The sequence below is a fragment of the Frieseomelitta varia genome, unplaced genomic scaffold (genome assembly GCF_011392965.1).
Source record: "Frieseomelitta varia isolate USP_RPSP 00005682 unplaced genomic scaffold, Fvar_1.2 scaffold_400, whole genome shotgun sequence".
Classification (NCBI taxonomy): domain Eukaryota; kingdom Metazoa; phylum Arthropoda; class Insecta; order Hymenoptera; family Apidae; genus Frieseomelitta; species Frieseomelitta varia.
Genome location: NW_025110147.1, coordinates 135,017 through 142,760, shown reverse-complemented (window position 1 = coordinate 142,760; position 7,744 = coordinate 135,017). Strand labels below are relative to the sequence as shown.

At 28.1% G+C, this 7,744-nt stretch overlaps 1 protein-coding gene across 3 annotated transcripts in view; it reads left to right on the top strand.

The window, feature by feature from the left end:
* The window catches only part of LOC122531480, an 81,676-nt gene that overhangs the window by 32,887 nt on the left and 41,045 nt on the right, over positions 1 to 7,744 (top strand). The gene's annotated exons all lie outside the window — the stretch shown is intronic.

Here is a 7,744-nt window from a genome sequence, read left to right as displayed (position 1 = left end):
TTTTTTTTTTTTTTTTTTTTTGCTACACGGTAGCACCTGCAATAACGAAGAAATTCTTCGCGAACGTTTGCAAATAATTCAATGAGAAGAAAGAAAAAAAAAAAAAATCGCTACGTTTTTAACGATGCTTGAAGAAAAGAAAAAGTTGAACTACGAAGCTAGAATTTATATTTAAAAAATTTAAAAAAAAAAAATTCGTGGAACTTCGTCTGAAAATGCTCTACGCCACGAAAAAACAACGACTGTTATCGGTAAATAAATAAATATTCATTTCTGTAATAACAAAACGAGTGGAATTTCAACGAATTTCTATAACCGCTTGCGGACCATAACGAGCGACCAACGATTCGTCGCTTTCCTTTTCATCTGGATAGAAATGATTGAAAAGGAAAATTCACAAGTTTATCATTTGTTTCGCCCAGTTTGTTTCACTTGAGTATACTTAAGCAAACTGAGAAACTATTACAATATTGTGAGACACGCAAGAGGTTAATTTTCGAAAAGAAAGATCTGTTACCATAGTGTATAACATTTCTTTGTTGAGAATCTTTGTCACAACTGGGGCAGCTGGGACGACGATGTTGCGAGAAAATCGTCCGATCATCGTCATTGACACGAATGATGGTAGACATTAATATCGAGTCGGCGAAACATACTCGTCCATGTAATTTCGTGCGTAATAAATTTTAACTGTCTGCTTGAATGTTATTCGAGCGTCGTTAATACGGGTACGGATTCGTTTAACGTCGTGGGGAATAAACGAAACAGGAAAAAAGGAATCGTCATTAATGCATCCAAATTACACACGCGTACCAACGCGAATAGCACGGGCGACTTTTAGGTTATGTTGCACGTACGGTGGAAAGGACGTATTAATTGCAGTAATAAAACGGCGTATCGAAGTTTCGAGCCAATCGATAGGCAAGGGTGCACGATGTTTATCAATAATCGCCAGCGAAACTTAATTGTGGAAGATTGCGCGGAGGAAAGTGAAAAACCGGCGGAATTTTAATGTAAACATAACCTGTACGCGGTTGTGTACAAACTGTACACAGGGTGATTCATGCAATGGCAGCAAACGATAGTTTTCTTTGTAATTAAAAATGTTGGAGAGAATAATGAAAATATAAAACATAACCTATATGTGGATAATTCGCGCAGTACAACTTTTTTTTTTGTAATTAGAAGCAAATATTAACGATAGAAGTTTCAAAATAGATATTATCTATTGAAAATGCATTAATGCAATTGCTATATTTCTTTCTTTGTATATACGTAATTATGCGTAACTATATAGTAAAGTATTACAAAAATGTATAACTATACAATAAAGTATACGACAAAAGTATTGAATGTGAATGTCTAAAAATTATTTGGTTTAGAGGATATTTTAACTTTAATTTTACATGCATAGATTTTGTATTAAATATAAATTTAAATATATATTGAATATAAATATAAATTAAAATTAAATTATCTCCTAAACTAATAATTTTTCGACCTATAATACCCTAATATTTTTCTTCGTGAAAAAGTTTGATATATATACAAAGAAAGTATATGTTTCTTAATATATATATATATATATAATTGCAAACTAATAATTTTTCGACCTATAATACCCTAATATTTTTCTTCGTGAAAAAGTTTGATGTATATGCAAAAAAAGTACATGTTTCTTAATATGTTTCTTAATTGCAAAATACGTGCATTGTTATATTTGCAAAGAAAATATGCTTGTCAATGTATCTACTATTGTTTCTTAACTTATAATTAACTTTATTTTGTATTCTTAACTTTATAACTTAACTAATATAAATATAAATTATTATATAAATATAAATTAAAATTAAATTATCTCTTAAACTAATAATTTTTCGACCTATAATACCCTAATATTTTCCTTCGTGAAAAAGTTTGATGTATATGCAAAGAAAGTACACGTTTCTTAAAATATATATATATATATATATAATTGCAAAATACGTGCATTGTTATATTCGCAAAGAAAATATGCTTGTCAATGTATCTACTATTGTTTCTTAACTTTAATTATATTAAAAGAAAGATATAACTTGTCACAGTTACGTGAATCACCCTGTATAGTTTTCTTAGCAATGGTTGCCGTTTCGTTAATACTACTGTTTCGACGATGTTTCACTTTTTTTTTTTTCGCAAGCGAGGAATACCGATTGTACGCTTTTCCCTCGTGCAATCGATTGCAAAACGTTTAAAACACGTCGGTTATTTCGAAAGGAAAGGTGAAACGTCATTAATTAAGAATGAAACACGCATGCAGATAGCATTCGAATTAATCCAATTGAAGATTGGCCGATAGTTTGTTGTAATATTTTTGTAATATTTGTTAAAATAATTTCTTCTTATAAAAATTTAATTAATTATAAATTTTGAAATGCATAAAATCCTAGTGAATTAATGATGAACTATTATTATAAAGAATGGTTCAAATGAAAAGTGAGTATGCGCGTTTCATTCTCTAAGTTTTCGAGATTGTAGTTATATTCTGTAAATAATAATTTTTCTGCGAACGAAACGCGTGGAAATTAGGGAGACGAAAATGACACGAGCCGTCTTGATAATTTTTAACACACCAAATCGATGCAACAATTTGGTAAAATTAACACAATGAGCATCGACAGTCTGGTGCGTTCTTTGTTCGATTTGAAAAAATCAGAAATCAAGCGGTGGCATTAACAACTTTCGGTGCAACTTTTGCATAATTCTGGGGAGAGGACAGATTGGTATATGCATAGTTTATGATGTGTATTTAATACTAAAATTACATCACATACACATAGTTCGACGAACTTTGCTAAAGTGGATCACGTTGTGGTTTTCTGGAAGCTTTACACAATATTACGTTTACCCATTTTTCAATTTTCCAGAACCTAAATAATGTATTACTTGTGCCCTAATTACATACATTTCTCTTGAACTATGGATCCAAAAAAATTACCTCGCGTAATCTAAAGAGCAGAGCTTTGCAAAATTAAATCTCTTGTGAAACGCACGTGATTTAAATGATTAAAAAAAAAATATAGATAGTTAGATAAGGATATAAGGAATTCCTAGAAATTGATACAAAGATTATCATCAAGTGATTAGCTCAAGTAGTTATATCGAGACCGGATGGGGATTTCAAGATATTATTTTATTGATTGACCTCTTGTTAAAAATTTTGACAGACAATTCAATAGATAGACGTTCGATAACCAATTTCATTCATTTCTATTTATTTACTATATTCTTTTTATTTACTATTATACATATTATACATATTATATTATTTACTATATTCTTTTTAATGTATTATTTATTTAATTAATAATAACATTATATTATTATATTAGTAAAATAATAATATAATAATTAATTATATTAATATAATAACAATATTATATTAATAATATTAAATTTATTTATTTAATTAATAATATTTTAATGTATTAATATATTTTGTATATTCGTTATTAGCTCTTACTTCCTGTGCTCTATTTAATTAATCTACTATAATAATGCAATTTTAATTACACGATAAATTATATAGTGGACTAATTATATATTGTACGATTAATTACACATTAAACTACACGATAAAGACTATTGGTGATCGTCATGTATAATATGTATATATAAAGTACAAATTAAAATGAAAAAGTTTATGATTTATATAAAATGCAAACATTGAAATTAAATAATTAAGTAAATCATTCATTTATAAAGTTTTCTTTGATAACAATAAAAATGATTAAATGAAATGATATGATGTAACATGATTGAATAACATAAAATATATGTAGCTGTCTATTTGTTTACTATATTTTTTTTAATGTATTACTTATTTAATTAATAATTAGTAAAATAATAATATAATAATTAATTATATTAATATAATAACAATATTATTAATAATATTAATGTAACATGATTAAATAAGATAAATTATATGTAGCTGTTACATATACTACTCAAGTTTCACTTGTTCCTGTCACAAGTCAACAAAAAAGATGAACACGCACGAATGTTGCTAAACCATTTGTCACAAATTGATCGAACATCCGGGCAATTATAACCGGTAAGAGATTAATTCCGCGGCAAGAAACGGCCCTGGCCGAGCACACCGATAAATAATTACGCAATCCACGTTGACAAACAGTAATTAAAGACGTCGTCAAGTGCGCGTATTTCTGGATCGTGAACTCGAGACACATGAATGATCAGCCGGAAGTGCGCAATACCTCTCGCAGTTAGCCGGCGTGCAAGGTTATCCTCTAACTGGCGCAATCATGCGCTCGTTTCGTTGGTTCGGCGCGCACCGGTTTATATTCAACGAGTACTTGGAACTGAATTTTATGATAATCGAGATGTTGAAGAACAGCTCTCTTTCAAGAATCTGTCGAACTGACAATTTTAATATAATTTAGTAAATCGCGTTGAATCAAATTAGAGCAATTGCTTCGATCAAGTATCACCTATACGTATTTGAGAAATATTTCATATGCGCCAATTTCTTAGTCACGTAAATGCTTGATTGTAAACGACCGCAAACAGCCTTGCAGTTGATGCAACATAACCTCAAACTCAAATTAAAAAGAGAAAAATAAAGGATCTATGGTGTATTTAAGAAACATTTCATATGCGCCAATCTGATAGTCAATATGTACCAAATTGTCGCAGATAACCTTGCACTTGATGCAACATAACCTCAAACTCAAATTAAAAAGAGAAAAAGAAGAAAATAAAAGAGAAAAATAAAGGATCTATGGTATATTTAAGAAACATTTCATATGCGCCAATCTGATAGTATGTACCAAATTGTCGCAGATAACCTTGCAGTTGATGCAACATAACCTCAAACTCAAATTAAAAAGAGAAAAAGAAGAAAATAAAAGAGAAAAATAAAGAATCTATGATGTATTTGAGAAACGTTTCACATGCATCAATCTGATAGTCACGTATATATGTACCAAATTGTCGCAGCTAATCTTGCAGTTGATGCAACATAACCTCAAACTCAAATTAAAAAGAGAAAAAGAAGAAAATAAAAGAGAAAAATAAAGGATCTATGATGTATTTGAGAAACGTTTCACATGCATCAATCTGATAGTCACGTATATATGTACCAAATTGTCGCAGCTAATCTTGCAGTTGATGCAACATAACCTCAAACTCAAATTAAAAAGAGAAAAAGAAGAAAATAAAAGAGAAAAATAAAGGATCTATGGTATATTTAAGAAACATTTCATATGCGCCAATCTGATAGTTAGTATGCACCAAATTGTCGCAAATAACCTTGCAGTTGATGCAACATAACCTCAAACTCAAATTAAAAATAAAGAAGAAGAAGAAGAAAACAAAAGATAAAGGAAAAAGGCAAAGAACCGGTTGTGAAGCAAAGAAAGAAAGAAGGGAGAAAGAAATCAGGCGAAATGTCAACGCGAAATTTCCCCGAGGCAGCGTACATACAGGAGGTTAAAAAAGAAACAAGTGTATATATTGCACGGTGCAACGATCGGGCATTGGCGTGTACGGAGAGGGCTCCTACTTTCTCTGCATACCATTGCCTCGGACTGGGTCGGCCTTAATCATCGGGAACGCCATTATTACGGTACGTTTATCCGCAACCGCCTATTTCGCAGCGATTAATTAATTCTCAAGCTGTCTCCGGCCAGTAGCCGGATTCGTAATTGTACAGAGGTACTGTACAGTTTGGTGCTTCTATCGGACCATCTTTCTTTTCTCTTTTTTCTGCAGTAAAATGCTCAATTAGATTCTACTACACTCGCACAAGTGCGCTGGCATCTCAAAAATTGCAGCAAATGTTGTAAATTGAACTTGAAAACTATTGATGAATTGAAAAAACAATCGAATTTATTAATGCTCGAACCAGCAAAATACTGTTCTTTATATACCTGTTAATCGAATATTATTAATCGAATATATTTTATTTATTTTAATATTATTATTATTATTATTATTATTCTAATCTTAAATAATTACATTATTGGCATAATAAATGTTGTTATATGATTACATTATCTTTCTGTGCATATAATTAATAAAGTCAATTAAATTACGGAAATTAAGATTAAATGATTTAATTAATAATGTAAATGAAATCTTTAAAATTAAAATAAATAAAGACCCATCTACAATGGATTATGGAAATTAGAATTTTGTGTATTGAAATTTGATTAATTGTAGGAAACGAAATTAATTAACGAATACGAATTTTGTTTGTAAAATAATGACCATGAAATTTCATTTATCTGTTGTAATAAGATTTTGTAAAAATGTCAGATGAACAAGAATTCATAGACTATCTTCGTTCTTCTTTCGTTCCTCGTACTGAATAACAAACAGGTCTCTATTGTTTGCCTTGACACTTTTGAACTTTACGAATATTGAAATAATTTTGTTGCAAAGCAAGGAGGTCGCGTTCTAGCCAATGAACATCATAGTGTAATTAACCATGCATCGCGATTTACTTTTCGCGAAATCAATCGTCCCGCGCGCTTTCCAGGAACTTGAAGAAGAAACAGAAAAATCAATTCGAGGGATCGAGCGTAACGCCGATCGGATAAGCATCGCGTCGATAACTTTCACCGGCCGGGAAGATCAATGTGAGCTAACGTCTTAATAGCATGAAAGCAGAGTCTGCCGGGTATTAACAGCCGTGAAATTAACTCTGCCGCCGGTCTTTCATTACCGGGGGCTGCGGATTTTTACGCGCCCCTGGGAAACTTGGACTCGCGAAGAATGCGCGTAATGTGTATAAAAAAAAAAAAAAACGTGTGAAATACATACTGATACTATATTCCTCTGCTTTTATAATATAATATAAATTATAATATAATTATATTATGTTCTTCCTCTTATATAATGTTATATTTATATTATCTTCTTTTATTTATATTATATTAAAATTATATATAATATAATATAATAAATTATAATACAATTATATTATATTCTTCTCCTTATATAATATTATATTTATATCATCTTCTTCCATTTATATTATATTATAATTATTTATCTATATATATATATATATATAGATAAATAATTATAATATAATATATATATATATATATATATATATATATATTATATATATATATATTTATAATATAAATATAATATAATATAAATTATAATACAATTATATTCTACTATATTCTTCTTCTTCTAATATAATATTATATTTATATTTTCTTCTTCCATTTATATTATATTATAATTATTTATATATATATACATATAATATAATTATAATATAAACAGAAATAGAAGATAATATAAATATAATACAGAAATATAAGATATATAAATATAAATATAAAACAGAAATAGAAGATATATAAATATAATATTATATAAGAAGAAGAATATAATATAATTATAATATAATATAAACAGGATATAATATAAATATAATATTATATAAGAAGCAGATATAATTATATTATAATTATAGTATAATGTAAATAGAAGATAATATAAATATAATATTATATAAGAAGAAGAATATAATATAAATATAATATAATATAAATTATTATACAATTATATTATATTCTTCTTCTTATATAATATTATATTTATATCATCTTCTTCCATTTATATTATATTATAATTATTTATCTATCTATATATATATATATATATATTTATAATATAAATATAATATAATATAAATTATAATACAATTATATTCTAC